This window comes from Nerophis lumbriciformis, linkage group LG36 (assembly GCF_033978685.3).
Source record: "Nerophis lumbriciformis linkage group LG36, RoL_Nlum_v2.1, whole genome shotgun sequence".
Lineage (NCBI taxonomy): Eukaryota > Metazoa > Chordata > Actinopteri > Syngnathiformes > Syngnathidae > Nerophis > Nerophis lumbriciformis.
The window spans coordinates 18,650,001-18,667,257 of NC_084583.2; the positions used below are offsets into that span (position 1 = coordinate 18,650,001).

General features: G+C 40.2%; 1 protein-coding gene across 1 annotated transcript in view; it reads right to left on the bottom strand.

Moving 5' to 3' along the window:
- The window catches only part of drp2 (dystrophin related protein 2), a 411,043-nt gene that overhangs the window by 271,895 nt on the left and 121,891 nt on the right, over positions 1-17,257 (bottom strand). The window lies entirely within an intron of this gene.

Below are 17,257 nucleotides of genomic sequence, written 5' to 3' on the forward strand. Positions count from 1 at the left end.
GGGAGCTTCTTCTGGGCCATTTGTCTGAGTGTGGACTGAAGCTCATTGGCTTCATTACACCACAAAGCAGCTCTTCAATCCAGACCTGCTCTCCTCATCACACCACACTGCTATACACTTATCACAAGCCTCATTAAACACGGGAACAGCTATTTCTACGTCTGTGTGTGTGTGTGTGTGTGTGTGTGTGTGTGTGTGAGAGAGAGAGAGGAGGGGGGGGGGGGGGTAATATCTTTAGTCTGAGAAGAAATGTAATTTGGATGTGGTGAGGCCAAATGTTCGGAGGGCAAGTGGAGCAAGCATCTGTCTCCAATGAAGGAAATGTCAGGTCCTGTTAATCTTATCTGAATGCTTGCCTGCTGACATGGATTTCATTTCACACAAAGGCGCTGCTAACACACACACACACACACACACACACACACACACACACACACACACACACACACACACACACACACACACACACACACACACTCTCTTGTATTTGTTACATTCTTGAGACCTGAGAAAAATGCCTCCTTCTTTAGGACCAGCTTTTCTCGATATATAAAGAAGTGTATTTACAACACTAATAATATATACATACTATGCAAGTATAAAAAAAAAGCTTGTTGTGAAAAATGAGTTGGAATTTCACAAGAAAAAGGTCACAATTTCACAAGAAAACCTTAGAATTTTGGCGGTATTATAATAAAAGTCTTCATTTTACTCAACGCAAGTCAAAATTTTACAAGAAAAACTGAACATTTGTGCATTATTGTGATCAAAGTTGGAATTTTACTCAATAACAGTCGCAATATTACAGGAAAAGCTTAACATTTTTGGCAATTTTATGAAGAGAGTCGTAATTTTGCTCGAGAGAAGTCACAATTTTATAAAAAAAAAACTTTAAATGTTGGCAATACTGTAATAATAATCGGAATTTGACAAAAGTCATAATTTTACTCAAAAAATGTCACTGTTTTACAAGAACAACCAGATGGCAATGTTGTGATAAGTCAGAATTTTATATGACAAATGTCACCATTTTGCAGTAAAAAGTAATAATTTTCCATAAAAAAGTAATAATTTTCCAAGAAAATATTGCAATATTACAGAAACAGAAAAAATATGAGAAATTGTTCCCATTTTTTTTCTAAGAAAAAAGTTGCCAGTTCAAGGTTCAAGGTTCAAGGTTCAACTTTATTGTCCCCGCGGGGAAATTTGTCTTGGGCACAGTGCATCGTTGCTTTCTTAACATACCCAAAAACAACAGAACAAAAACACAAGCACAGACACAACCACAACCATACAACTAACATTTAAACATCAGAACATGGAGCTTGATAGACATAGGTGGCACTTTGATGTAGGCATAAAATCTACAGTATGGAGATAAAGATAAAGTACCAATGTGCATTGCACTAGAGCTCATGGATAAAGTGCTGTGTGCTAAAGTGCTTAGTTCTAAAGTGCTATGTGCTAAAGTGCTATGTGCTAAAAAAGTGCTAACCTATGTATTAAAATTCTATTGCACATTGTTGGTCAGCTTAATGGAGGCTGGGACAAATGATAATTTAAGGCGGTTAGATTTGCATAGTGGGACCCGGAGTCTTCTCCCTGATGGCAGGGTTCCATATTCAGGAAAGAGTGGGTGTTGTGAGTTGGAAATAATTTTCTTAGCTTTTTTCCTAACTGCCTGCTCATAGATGCTCTGTATAGGCTCATATTCTTTCCTCCCTACAATTTTCATTGCCGTTTTATGCATGCCGGCCAGTTTGCTTTTTAGCTTAACGGTTAGGTTGCCAAACCATGAGGTGATCCCGTATCTAATGATGCTCTCTACAATGGCACGGTAGAAAATCATCATGATGTGGCTGCTTACGCCGTACAATCTTAATCTTCGCAAAAAATATAGCCTCTGTTGCAGTCTATTGCACAGTTTGTCAATATGTGTCTTCCAGCAGAGAAGATTATCAATATGAACCCCTAAATATTTATATGAGGATACCTGGGTGATTTCCTGATTTTTGATGACCACTGGCTCATGGTCAGTCACTTTCCTCGGATCCAAAACCATTTCCTGTGTCTTGGTCACAGAAGTTAATTGTATTTATTTTTTATTTTTGTTTGTAATTGGTTTTTGATCTTCATTAATTACTTCAAGTTATTACAGTACGTCTCTATATACATATTTATTTATTGTATTAATTTTGGCGAAAGGGGGCACAATTCAATTTCTTACACACGCTTGTTATTACATATGTTGACCAGAGGGGGAGCACTTTTAAAAGCGACACACAGTCAATTAGAAAAATCCCTCCTTTTTGGGACCACCCTCATTTTGATAGATGTCACCACAAATGAGACATTGTCTATTAGATGCAATGTTATCACTTGTTTACACCTCCTCATATAGAAGATACTTGTCCTTCTTCATGTCTCAAGAAGGGTAGAAATGTAAGAACACACACACAATATTTACATGTACATGCTGACCCCACCCTGCCCTTCCACACATCAGCGTCCTCCTCCATCACACCAATGACCCGCACAGCTTGTATAAATGATTCTCTCCACTAATGAGAAGATTGCGAGTCAGCAAGTAAAGCAGCAGCCTCCCACACACTCACAGCTATTTACCATTCAATGAAAGAGCCCAACCCAAGAAAGGACGAGATGTGAAGGGACAGACCACAGAGAGAAGAGAGAAGAATCATAGCAAGCCTGGCAGGACAAAAGTCTTCAAGAAGTGAGAAGGTGGGAGCAGAAGAGATGTAGAAAGATCTGCCATTTGTGTTTGACACTCTCAGTGATGGAGGAAAGTAGTGACAATATGAAAATGTTACAGCGTGGTTATTGGGACCAACATGATGATAACGCTATATTTCTTTATTGGATTCTTGACATATACAGTCCAGTCCACAAATACAATCAAACATGACAATGGTTCTTTTTTTTTTTCCTCCACAAAAGTTATATGTGACTTCCTCCCAGAAGTTTCAATAATGACATGTAGCTGGTATTGTGTCACGTGTTTTTGCATTTCCGATCCGATACCGATACTAACCGATACCGATACTGACCGATACTGGCCTATCCGAGCATGTATTAGTTATTTAGCCTACTTAGTTGTCAGAATCATGGTGAAAAGGGTTTTAGTACTCTTGATAACAAGTAGCCAGCTGAATTAGGGGAGTTTGAATAATACACAATGGTTGGTAACAAGAAACTGACCTGTTTATTCAAGGATAAACACAAAATAGACAAAATTATACATGACAAACATAAATGGCATCATTGAACTAGGGCTGGGCGATATGGCCTTTTTTTAATATTGCGATATTTTAAGGCCATATTGCGATACACAATATATATCTCGATATTTTGCCTTAGCCTTGAATGAACACTTGATGCATATAATCACAGCAGTATGATGATTCTATGTGTTTTGATTGATTGATTGAGACTTTTATTAGTAGGTTGCACAGTGAAGTACATATTCCGTACAATTGACCACTAAATGGTAACACTCCAATAAGTTTTTCAACTTGTTTAAGTCGGGGTCCACTTAAATTGATTCATGATACAGATATATACTATCAGATATATACTATCATCATAATACAGTCATCACACAAGATAATCACATTGAATTATTTACATTATTTATAATCCAGGGTGTGGAGGGGGGCGCCTGATGTAAGTGTCAAAAAGACAGCCAAAAGAGTTTGATATGAGAATAAATCTAAAGTTAAAATATAGGGTAGAAATGCACCCATTTGCAGGAAATGTAGTCTTGATTTTCAAAATGTTCTTTCAAGGCTTGCATGTCTACATTAAAACATTCTTCTTCATACTGCATTAATATATGCTACTTTTAAACTCCGAGGTACTTGAACTCCTCCACTTGGGGCAAGATCTCCTCCCCAACCCGGAGATGGCACTCCACCCTTTTCCGGGCGAGAACCATGGATTTGGACTTGGAGGTGCTGATTCTCATCCCAGTCGCTTCACACTCGGCTGCGAACCGATCCAGTGAGAGCTGAAGATCCTGGCCAGATGAAGCCATCAGGACCACATCATCTGCAAAAAGCAGAGACCTAATCCTGCAGCCACCAAACCAGATCCCCTCAACGCCTTGACTGCGCCTAGAAATTATGTCCATAAAAGTTATGAACAGAATCGGTGACAAAGGGCAGCCTTGGCGGAGTCCAACCCTCACTGGAAACGTGTCCGACTTACTGCCGGCAATGCGGACCAAGCTCTGGCACTGAGCATACAGGGAGCGGACTGCCACAATCAGACAGTCCGATACCCCATACTCTCCGAGCACTCCCCACAGGACTTCCCGAGGGACACGGTCGAATGCCTTCTCCAAGTCCACAAAACACATGTAGACTGGTTGGGCAAACTCCCATGCACCCTCAAGGACCCTGCCGAGAGTATAGAGCTGGTCCACAGTTCCACGACCAGGACGAAAACCACACTGTTCCTCCTGAATCCGAGGTTCGACTATTTTAAAAACAGTGCATTTGTAATAAAACATTCCCGTCAGAATTATTAAATTCATTAATAAAAAAATGTATTGTAATTAAACAAATGTATGCAAAACTGGAACATAAGTGCCCGATAATAAAGGAGCTGATCGGATGTCTCGGTGAGAGGTAAATGGAGATAAATGGACTGATTACCCAAATAAATTGGAAAAAACTTCCTTGGCAAGCTGGACCAAACAGTCAACTGTCCATGGAGTGAGTCATTACAATATTGATCATGATACACGCAGCATGTCATACGTGTTCATATCACTACAGCAGAGGTGGGTAGTAACGCGCTACATTTACTCCGTTACATCTACTTGAGTAACTTTTGGGATAAATTGTACTTCTAAGAGTAGTTTTAATGCAACATACTTTTACTTTTACTTAAGTATATTTATAGAGAAGGAACGCTACTTTTACTCAGCTACTTTTATCTACATTCAGCTCGCTACTCGCTACTAATTTTTATCCATCTGTTAATGCACGCTTTGTTTGTTTTGGTCTGTCAGACAGACCTTCAAAGTGCCTGCCTTACTGGTGACGTTTCACTTCGTTCCACCAATCAGATGCAGTCACTGGTGACGTTGGACCAATCAAACAGAGCCAGGTGGTCACATGACCTGACTTAAACAAGTTGAAAAACTTATTGGGGTGTTACCATTTAGTGGTCAATTGTACGGAATATGTACTGTACTGTGCAATCTACTAATAAAAGTTCCAATCAATCAATCAAAAGTGTGAAGGAAAAAATATATTTTTATTTCAACCGTACATCCCGTCAAAAGCCTAAAGACTGACTGCACAGTTCCTGTCTTCACAATAAAAGTGCCGCTCCATCGCGCCTGCGCTTTCAAAACAAGAGTCTCCGAAAGCCAGCGCAAACAAGCTAGCAAGCTAAGGAGTTTGACGCCAATATATTTCTTGTAAAGTGTATAAAAACGAATATGGAAGCTGGACAAATAAGATGCCAAAAACCCACCACTTTCATGTGGTATTAGACAGAAAGGAGGAACTTTTCTTCTCCTCCATTTGAAAACGTGGACGTTATCAGCACTACTGTCTGATTACAATCAATGCAAGTCATCAGAATCAGGTAATACACCAACTTATATTCTAGTCTTCATGAAAGAAAGGAATCTATATGTTAAACATGCATGTATATTCATTAAAACATCTTTAACATGTAAACAAAAACAGCAAAATAAATACATATAAATTATATACTGTATATATCAATGTATATGTATGTATGTATATATATATATATATATATATATATATATATATATATATATATATATATATATATGTATATATATATATATATATATATATATATATGTATATGTATATATATATATATATATATATATATATATATATATATATATATATATATGTGTGTGTGTGTGTGTGTGTATGTTACTCATCAGTTACTCAGTACTTGAGTAGTTTTTTCACAACATACTTTTTACTTTTACTCAAGTAAATATTTGGGTGACTACTCCTTACTTTTACTTGAGTAATAAATCTCTAAAGTAACAGTACTCTTACTTGAGAACAATTTCTGGCTACTCTACCCACCTCTGCACTACAGTAATACACTAGCTGTGTACAAACACATGAAATAATACTTTACAGATACTGTAATAGGATGGTTCATGTTTTTCACTCCATACAGATTAGTGTTCTATCACATTGTGTTGTAGACATATACTGTATATATATTTTATGCACACCGCACCCCCAGACTCATTTTGACTTTCTCAAAGTGGCTACGGAGTGAAAATAATCTGTAGCAGACATGCTTTGCTGTGGCTGTGGTTTACCCGGAGGTCGTCAGCTGGTGTGTGTGACATGAGGTCAGAGACATGCGGTGAGAGAAGAGAACACAGCAGCCAGTGAGTCAGCAGGATAATGCAGCCCAGATAAGAACAAGTCAAATGTAGAGCAAAGCCAATGTCTGGGAGCCAGATAGCATTTTAGCAGCATCTCTTCTGTGCAGCAGCTGAGGCGAGGTAATGTTCCCTCGCCGCCACACCCGCCCCATGGCTGAGTCAGAGTGGCTCATCTCTTTGCCAACGCCGGGCTCGCGGCGGCATCGGCAGCAGCGGGCGTCCACAGAGCGCTCAATCTCACCTTCCAGCACCTTCCTGAGCCCTCCTTGCAGGGCCAGAAAGAAAGGAGGGCGGTGCGAGGGGTGGAAGCCACTGTGATTGAAGCATTTCCACACGGTCACACACAAAAATGACAAGTCGGTCTAGCAAAATGCAACACAGCGCAGCTTCTTCAGGAGAAGCAAAACCAAAAAGGCGTCATTTGGAGGCAGACAGGATGAAAGTACCTCTGGATTGGCAGACCGGGGTGGTGGTTCCTCTCTTTAAGAAGGGGAACCGGAGGGTGTGTTCTAACTATCGTGGGATCACACTCCTCAGCCTTCCCGGTAAGGTCTATTCAGGTGTACTGGAGAGGAGGCTACGCCGGATAGTCGAACCTCGGATTCAGGAGGAACAGTGTGGTTTTCGTCCTGGTCGTGGAACTGTGGACCAGCTCTATACTCTCGGCAGGGTCCTTGAGGGTGCATGGGAGTTTGCCCAACCAGTCTACATGTGCTTTGTGGACTTGGAGAAGGCATTCGACCGTGTCCCTCGGGAGGTCCTGTGGGGAGTGCTCAGAGAGTATGGGGTATCGGACTGTCTGATTGTGGCGGTCCGCTCCCTGTACGATCAGTGTCAGAGCTTGGTCCGCATTGCCGGCAGTAGGTCGGACACGTTTCCAGTGAGGGTTGGACTCCACCAAGGCTGCCCTTTGTCACCGATTCTGTTCATAACTTTTATGGACAGAATTTCTAGGCGCAGTCAAGGCGTTGAGGGGATCCGGTTTGGTGGCTGCAGGATTAGGTCTCTGCTTTTTGCGGATGATGTGGTCCTGATGGCTTCATCTGGCCAGGATCTTCAGCTCTCACTGGATCGGTTCGCAGCCGAGTGTGAAGCGACTGGGATGAGAATCAGCACCTCCAAGTCCGAGTCCATGGTTCTCTCCCGGAAAAGGGTGGAGTGCCATCTCCGGGTTGGGGAGGAGACCCTGAGTTCAAGTACCTAGGAGTCTTGTTCACGAGTGGGGGAAGAGTGGATCGTGAGATCGACAGGCGGATCGGTGCGGCATCTTCAGTAATGCGGACGCTGTATCGATCCGTTGTGGTGAAGAAGGAGCTGAGCCGGAAGGCAAAGCTCTCAATTTACCGGTCGATCTACGTTCCCATCCTCACCTATGGTCATGAGCTTTGGGTTATGACCGAAAGGACAAGATCACGGGTACAAGCGGACAAAATGAGTTTCCTCCGCCGGGTGGCGGGGCTCTCCCTTAGAGATAGGGTGAGAAGCTCTGTCATCCGGGGGTAGCTCAAAGTAAAGCCGCTGCTCCTCCACATCGAGAGGAGCCAGATGAGGTGGTTCGGGCATCTGGTCAGGATGCCACCCGAACGCCTCCCTAGGGAGGTGTTTAGGGCACGTCCAACCAGTAGGAGGCCACGGGGAAGACCCAGGACACGTTGGGAAGACTATGTCTCCCGGCTGGCCTGGGAACGCCTCGGGATCCCCCGGGAAGAGCTGGACGAAGTGGCTGGGGAGAGGAAAGTCTGGGCTTCCCCGCTTAGGCTGCTGCCCCCGCGACCCGACCTCGGATAAGCGGAAGAAGATGGATGGATGGATGGAGGATGAAAGTTGAAGAAGTAGCAGCTAAAAGTACATCATTGAGGACTGGAAATGTGACTGGGGAACTGGAACTAGATCTATGAGGACTGTCAAAGTCAACACCAGAATAACGCCTCAACTATAAGTTCCTTCAACAAGCATCATTTCTTAGCACCACATTAACGTGCATGAGTCCTGACTCCTTTTTGACCCTCGCTCCCTTCCGTCTAGTTATGCTAATAGAATAAACTTCTTTTTTTTTCACTTTCATATACACACATATATATATATATATATATATATATATATATATATATATATATATATATATATATATATTGTCGGAGGCAGATATTTACATATATCCGAATTTAAGTTGTACTTCTTCCATTTCTTTGTCATATTTGAAAACAGCTCGTGTTTTCCATTTATTCTCTTGATGCTCTGTCAGCAAGTATACTATGTGTGATAGCCTTGAGTTCTTTGGAATGTGTTTAGACTAGCATTTTGTTTTGGCTACAGAGATGGGACGAGAGAGAGGGTGGTGGGATCGGGAAGACAGACCATTTTGGGAGGCGCAATAGAATGTTCTATGGTTAGACTGGTCTCAATCAATGTATATTGGCAAAGCTTTGAGAATATACAACAAAATACCTATTCTGTCTCTGGTGGTTTTTCAACTCAGCTTTAAGTGTCGGAAAGAACTTGGGAGCGAATTGTGACTTGAATTCCCTGGGAGGAACAACTGGTCCAAAACGCAACAATTTCCTCCCAAAATGGTCTGTCTTCCCGATCCCACCACCCTCTCTCTCGTCCCATCTCTGTAGCCAAAACAAAATGCTAGTCTAAACACATTCCAAAGAACTCAAGGTTATCACACATAGTATACTTGCTGACAGAGCATCAAGAGAATAAATGGAAAACACGAGCTGTTTTCAAATATGACAAAGAAATGGAAGAAGTACAACTTAAATTCGGATATATGTAAATATCTGCCTCCGACAATTCCCCCTTCAGATCTTCTAAAAAGATCTTTATCACTAGTACAACACTTCTAAAATACGCCCCTCTTTGAGCAAGCTAGTAAAAAATTAAAAGCATAGTTACATGGGAGATAAACGGATGGAATCTATGTCAATGTCGTCACTCTCAGGGAAGGAAACTAGCATTTCTCGAAAGTCACCACTTTGCCAGACCCCCTTCAGTGACATAGCAAACCCAGGTTGTTCAGCAAGCCCCTCAACAGCATCATGAGTCAGGTTGGTCAGTCTCAACAGATTATAAAAAACATAGTTAATGCGTTCTACATTTTTAGTAGCAGTCACAGGGAAAATAGCACCAATTATAGGAAGGTTCTCGAAACCTGCACAGGATTCACACCACAATTTATGTTGTGGTGTGACCCCCCTTGGTTGTCCAATTGCATCAAAGCAAACACTCTCAGGGTTTCTCATCAAATCAAAGGAGCCCGTTACACTCCTCCGAGATAAAACATGGCGTCCTCTGCGGGAAGTTAGAGAGGCCGCTGAAACAGGAGTTCCAAGGGGTGTTAATTTGGTACCGTCTAGAGTGACTGGGGTCACCAGTCTAACCATAGAACATTCTATTGCGCCTCCCAAAATGGTCTGTCTTCCCGATCCCACCACCCTCTCTCTCGTCCCATCTCTGTAGCCAAAACAAAATGCTAGTCTAAACACATTCCAAAGAACTCAAGGTTATCACACATAGTATACTTGCTGACAGAGCATCAAGAGAATAAATGGAAAACACGAGCTGTTTTCAAATATGACAAAGAAATGGAAGAAGTACAACTTAAATTCGGATATATGTAAATATCTGCCTCCGACACCGTTCAGCCCCTGACTTGAAAATAGTGAGCAGAAATGCACAAAGAAAAGACAATTTGATCTTCAATGGCCGTGAGACGCCATCATTGGAGCGAACGCTGGCCTTGTAGAGGAGGAGGAGCTTCACATCCGTCTCTACATGACAGTTGAGTGCAATAATAAGTTACATTCACTGCTTTAGTAAGATGGACAGAGAGCTCATCAGAAAAAAAGAGGTTAGAAAAGAAGTCAAGTGTCACATACTTCCTGCTTCACATCCCGTCTAACCATCAAAACAATGACAAACTGTCTTACATTACCATCATGCTTTGTCAAAGATGTTTTGTAATGTCATCTGTCATATTTCCACCTAAATAAATGTTTTCTGGCAGATTGAAATCAAGTGTATATTCTTCTATAACATTAGAGTCAGCAGTAACAGAAGGTTTAGCAGGCTGAATATGACATGTTATGAGGTTCAAACATTGCCATGCCGAGATATGAAGACCATCAACTTGTACAAAATGTAATGTACAGAATATTCAAAACATTTGTTCAGGTAGAAATATCACAGATTACATTAGCAAACATCTTTGACAATCCAACCATGATTGTAACACTAGGCGAACACACCTCTACAACGCTAAATATATCCTGTGGTGTACCTCAGGGATCAATACTAGGACCTAAATTATTCAATCTATATATAAATGACATTTGTAAAGTTACAAAAGATTTAAAGTTAGTATTATTTGCGGATGATACAACAGCGTTTTGTTCAGGAGAGAACACACAGAAGATACTACAAATAATAACAGAAGAAATTAACAAATTAAAAAGATGGTTTGACAAAAACAGACTATCGTTGAATCTCAGTAAAACTAAAATAATGCTATTTGGTAACAGTAGAAGAGAAAGTCAAACACAAATACAAATAGACGGAATAGAAATTGAAAGAGTAAATGAAACCAAATTTCTAGGTATAACGATTGATGATAAATTCAACTGGAAATCTCACGTAAAAAATATACAACATAAAGTAGCAAGAAACACGTCAATAATGAATAAAGCAAAACATGTTTGAGACAAAAAATCACTTCATATTCTCTACTGCTCACTAGTGTTACCATATCTGAGTTATTGTGCAGAAATATGGGGAAATAATTACAAAAGTACACTTCATTCATTAACGGTGTTACAAAAAAGATCAGTTAGAATAATACATCATGTTGGATATAGAGAACACACAAATCCTTTATTTATTGAATCAAAGATACTGAAATTCTACGACATAGTGAATTTGCAAACAGCTAAAATGATACACAAAGCAAACTATAACCTGCTACCCAAGAATATACAACAATTCTTCTCAAAAAAAGAGGAGAAATATAATCTTAGGGAGAAATGTAATTTAAAACATTTGTATGCACGTACAACACTTAAGACCTTCAGTATATCAGTATGTGGAATTAAATGATGGAATGGATTAAGCAAAGCAATCAAACAATGTACTAATATGATCCACTTCAAGAAACTCTTCAAACTTAAAGTGTTTACAAAGTACAAAGAAGAAGAAACATGATAAACATTCTGAATTTATTTAACTCATCCATTCTTTCATTCTTTCACTCACAAAATAATCTTACTTATCTCAACATAAGAAATGTAACTTACTTCACCAATTATTATTTATTTACTTATTTTATTGTGGTTACCGTATTTTCCGCACTATTAGCCGCCCCGTGTTATAAGCCGCATCTAACTGCGCTAAAGGGAATGTCAAAAAAACAGTCAGATAGGTCAGTCAAACTTTAATAATATATTAAAAACCAGCGTTCTAACAACTCTGTTCACTCCCAAAATGTACGGTAATGTGCAAATGTGCAATCACAAACATAGTAAAATTCAAAATAGTGCAGAGCAATAGCAACATAATGTTGCTCGAACGTTAATGTCACAACACACAAAATAAACATAACGCTCACTTTCTGAAGTTATTCTTCATTCATAAATCCCTCGAATTCTTCTCCTTCGGTGTCCGAATTAAAAAGTTGGGCGAATACGGGATCCAAAATGGCCGGCTCCGTCTCGTCGAAGTAATCGGAGTCAGTGTCGCTGTTGTCCAGCAGTTCTGTGAATCCTGCCTTCCGGAAAGCTCGGACCACAGTTGTGACCGAAATATCTGCCCAGGCATTTACGATCCACTGGCAGATGTTGGCGTATGTCGTCCGGCGCTGTCTCCCTGTCTTAGTGAAGGTGTGTTCGCCTTCGGTCATCCATTGTTCCCACCCCGTTCGCAGTCGTGCTTTAAATGCCCTGTTGACACCAATATCCAGCGGTTGGAGTTCTTTGGTTAATCCACCCGGAATGACGGCGAGTGTTGTATTTGTGTGCTTCACTTGTTTTTTGACACCATCTGTGATGTGGGCGCGCATGGAGTCGTATATCAACATGGACGGAGCTGCGTGAAAAAAGCCACCCGGCCTCTTCGCGTAAACTTCCCTTAACCACTCGCTCATCTTTTCTTCATCCATCCATCCCTTCGAGTTAGCTTTTATGATGACGCCGGTTATGTTATATTCTCTTGCTGCTGCTCTATTTCCGTGTTCTTCGGCATGACTTATTGCCTTAAGTTTAAATTCTGCGTTATACGCGTGTCGCTTAGTAGGAGCCATTTTGTGGTCTTTACAGATGTAAACACACAAAGGAAATGAAACGTAATATCCGCGCGCTTCTTCTTCTTCTACGGGGGCGGGTGGTTGCTTACCGTAGAAGAAGAAGCGCTTCCTCTTCTACGGGGGGCGGGTGCTTACCTTGGCAGTTGCTTACCATAGAAGAAGAAGCGCTTCCTCTTCTACGGGGAAAAAAGATGGCGGCTGTTTACCGTAGTTGCGAGACCGAAACTTTATGAAAATAAATATTTATATTAATACATATATAAGGCGCACCGGGTTATAAGCCGCACTGTCAGCTTTTGTGAAAATTTGTGGTTTTTAGGTGCGGCTAATAGTGCGGAAAATACGGTACTTATGGAGTATATTGTGAATAAATTGAGAACAGGAAGTGAACAAAAGTTTTAGCAACTGTTATGTAAAAGAAAAGGGGTAGGATTAAAAAAGCTCTGCTTCTTCCTACTCCTTTTCGAACATGTTGAAAAGAGAAACTGGAGATTGTGATGACGGCGTGGCGCAGTGGAAGAGTGGCCGTGCGCGACCCGAGGGTCCCTGGTTCAATCCCCACCTAGTACCAACCTCGTCATGTCCGTTGTGTCCTGAGCAAGACACTTCACCCTTGCTCCTGATGGGTGCTGGTAGCGCCTTGCATGGCAGCTCCCTCCATCAGTGTGTGAATGTGTGTGTGAATGGGTAAATGTGGAAGTAGTGTCAAAGCGCTTTGAGTACCTTGAAGGTAGAAAAGCGCTATACAAGTACAACCCATTTATCATTTATCATTATGTTGTATACTTGCATGTTCGAAATAAACGCAAACTCAAACTCAAACAATCCACATGTTGTGTTATTAATGCATGAAACTGCCATCTAAACATTGAAGTGTAGCTCCTCCTCTAAATGCAAGTGCTCCTACAGCAGGAATACAAAGTCTGTATTCAAACAAAATACAAAATCTGGCAAGACACCAAAGCACTGATGTTTTTTTATGTTGTTTTTTTTAAATTCTCAATAAAAGCGTGTTTATTTTTGTGTTGAGCTGTTTAAAAAAGCACAATGTTTGAAAAACATTGCAATGAAGCAAATAATTGTCCAGTCCTGGTAAAAAAAAAAAAAATCTTGAAAATTCCATGTCAAGGGTACACTTATAAATGAAAAACATTTGTATTTATCTGCAATTAATATTGAATTTTCACACACAAACACACACACACACACACACACACACACACACACACACACACACACACACACACACACACACACACACACACACACACTCTCTTGTATTTGTTACATTCTTGAGACCTGAGAAAAATGCCTCCCTCTTTAGGACCAGCTTTTCTTGATATATAAAGAAGTGTATTTACAACATTAATAATATATACATACTATGCAAGTATAAAAAAAAGCTTGTTGTGAAAAATGAGTTGGAATTTCACAAGAAAAAGGTCACAATTTCACAAGAAAACCTTAGAATTTTGGCAGTATTATAATAAAAGTCTTCATTTTACTCAACGCAAGTCAAAATTTTACAAGAAAAACTGAACATTTGTGCAATATTGTGATAAAAGTTGGAATTTTACTCAATAACAGTCGCAATATTACAGGAAAAGCTTAACATTTTGGCAATTTTATGAAGAGAGTCGTAATTTTGCTCGACAAAAGTCACAATTTTATAAAAAAAAACTTTAAATGTTGGCAATACTGTAATAATAATCGGAATTTTACTCAAAAAATGTCACTGTTTTACAAGAACAACCAGATGGCAATATTGTGATAAGTCAGAATTTTATATGACAAATGTCACCATTTTGCAGTAAAAAGTAATAATTTTCCATAAAAAAGTAATAATTTTCCAAGAAAATATTGCAATATTACAGAAACAGAAAGAATATGAGAAATTGTGTGTCAAAAGATGGCGCCATAGCACAAACAATAACACACCTTTTCAGTGCATTTGCTCGTTTTTGTTTTTAAACTTTTTGCAATATGGACATCACCGAAGAAAAATCCATAATCCATAAATTAGCTGCCCCGTTTTATAAGCCGCAGGGTACAAAGTGAAGGAAAAAAGTAACAGTTTTATAGTCTGGAATTTACGCTACATTGTTTTTAAGTGCATCAATTTGCTTTATACTGAAAAATAAGAAGAAAATAATCTTAATAAATAATAATTGATTCAAATTGATCAGCAACAATGACTTAAGAGCACAATATTAAAAACACTTTAACCTACAAAACAAGAATGAAAACAACGATTTGTGCTGAAGATTTTTTTACAATGAGCATGTTTGTAGTGCAGGTGGGGTTTAAAGCATGATACTGATAAAGCATACCTCACCTTCATGCTCCTAATGCTATTCAATATACAGGGCGTCCCTCAGGGAAGTGTCCCCAGCCCCATTCAAGTCCAATCACAGAGCTGAAACCTGACCATGACCTTGGTATAGAACTAAGAACACAAACATTGGAGTCACATGATGTCCACCAGGTCCTTACTAAGTCTTGGTATAAAACTAAGAACACAAACATTGGAGTCACATGATGTCCACCAGGTCCTTACTAAGTCTTGGTGTAGAACTAAGAACTCAGATGTCCACCAGGTCCTTACTAAGTCTTGGTATAGAACTAAGAACTCAGATGTCCACCAGGTCCTTACTAAGTCTTGGTATAGAACTAAGAACACAAACATTGGAGTCACATGATGTCCACCAGGTCCTTACTAAGTCTTGGTATAGAACTAAGAACTAAGATATCCACCAGGTCCTTACTAAGTCTTGGTGTAGAACTAAGAACTCAGATGTCCACCAGGTCCTTACTAAGTTTTGGTATAGAACTAAGAACTAAGATGTCCACCAGGTCCTTACTAAGTCTTGGTGTAGAACTAAGAACTCAGATGTCCACCAGGTCCTTACTAAGTCTTGGTATAGAACTAAGAACACAAACATTGGAGTCACATGATGTCCACCAGGTCCTTACTAAGTCTTGGTATAGAACTAAGAATCTAAGATGTCCACCAGGTCCTTACTAAGTCTTGGTGTAGAACTAAGAACTCAGATGTCCACCAGGTCCTTACTAAGTCTTGGTATAGAACTAAGAATCTAAGATGTCCACCAGGTCCTTACTAAGTCTTGGTATAGAACTAAGAATCTAAGATGTCCACCAGGTCCTTACTAAGTCTTGGTGTAGAACTAAGAACTCAGATGTCCACCAGGTCCTTACTAAGTCTTGGTATAGAACTAAGAATCTAAGATGTCCACCAGGTCCTTACTAAGTCTTGGTGTAGAACTAAGAACTCAGATGTCCACCAGGTCCTTACTAAGTCTTGGTATAGAACTAAGAACACAAACATTGGAGTCACATGATGCCCACCGGGTCCTTACTAAGTCTTGGTATGGAACTAAGAACTAAGATGTCCACCAGGTCCTTACTAAGTCTTGGTGTAGAACTAAGAACTCAGATGTCCACCAGGTCCTTACTAAGTCTTGGTATAGAACTAAGAACACAAACATTGGAGTCACATGATGCCCACCGGGTCCTTACTAAGTCTTGGTGTAGAACTAAGAACTCAGATGTCCACCAGGTCCTTACTAAGTCTTGGTATAGAACTAAGAACACAAACATTGGAGTCACATGATGTCCACCAGGTCCTTACTAAGTCTTGGTATAGAACTAAGAATCTAAGATGTCCACCAGGTCCTTACTAAGTCTTGGTGTAGAACTAAGAACTCAGATGTCCACCAGGTCCTTACTAAGTCTTGGTATAGAACTAAGAATCTAAGATGTCCACCAGGTCCTTACTAAGTCTTGGTATAGAACTAAGAATCTAAGATGTCCACCAGGTCCTTACTAAGTCTTGGTGTAGAACTAAGAACTCAGATGTCCACCAGGTCCTTACTAAGTCTTGGTATAGAACTAAGAATCTAAGATGTCCACCAGGTCCTTACTAAGTCTTGGTGTAGAACTAAGAACTCAGATGTCCACCAGGTCCTTACTAAGTCTTGGTATAGAACTAAGAATCTAAGATGTCCACCAGGTCCTTACTAAGTCTTGGTGTAGAACTAAGAACTCAGATGTCCACCAGGTCCTTACTAAGTCTTGGTATAGAACTAAGAATCTAAGATGTCCACCAGGTCCTTACTAAGTCTTGGTATAGAACTAAGAACACAAACATTGGAGTCACATGATGCCCACCGGGTCCTTACTAAGTCTTGGTATGGAACTAAGAACTAAGATGTCCACCAGGTCCTTACTAAGTCTTGGTATAGAACTAAGAACACAAACATTGGTGTCACATGATGTCCACCAGGTCCTTACTAAGTCTTGGTATAGAACTAAGAACTAAGATGTCCACCAGGTCCTTACTAAGTCTTGGTATAGAACTAAGAACTCAGATGTCCACCAGGTCCTTACTAAGTCTTGGTATAGAACTAAGCACTCAGATGTCCACCAGGTCCTTACTAAGTCTTGCTCCCAGACAACATTTCCTGGTGTTTGTAGAGGAAATGCAGAGTTTGACACAGATGGCACCTGGAGCCAAG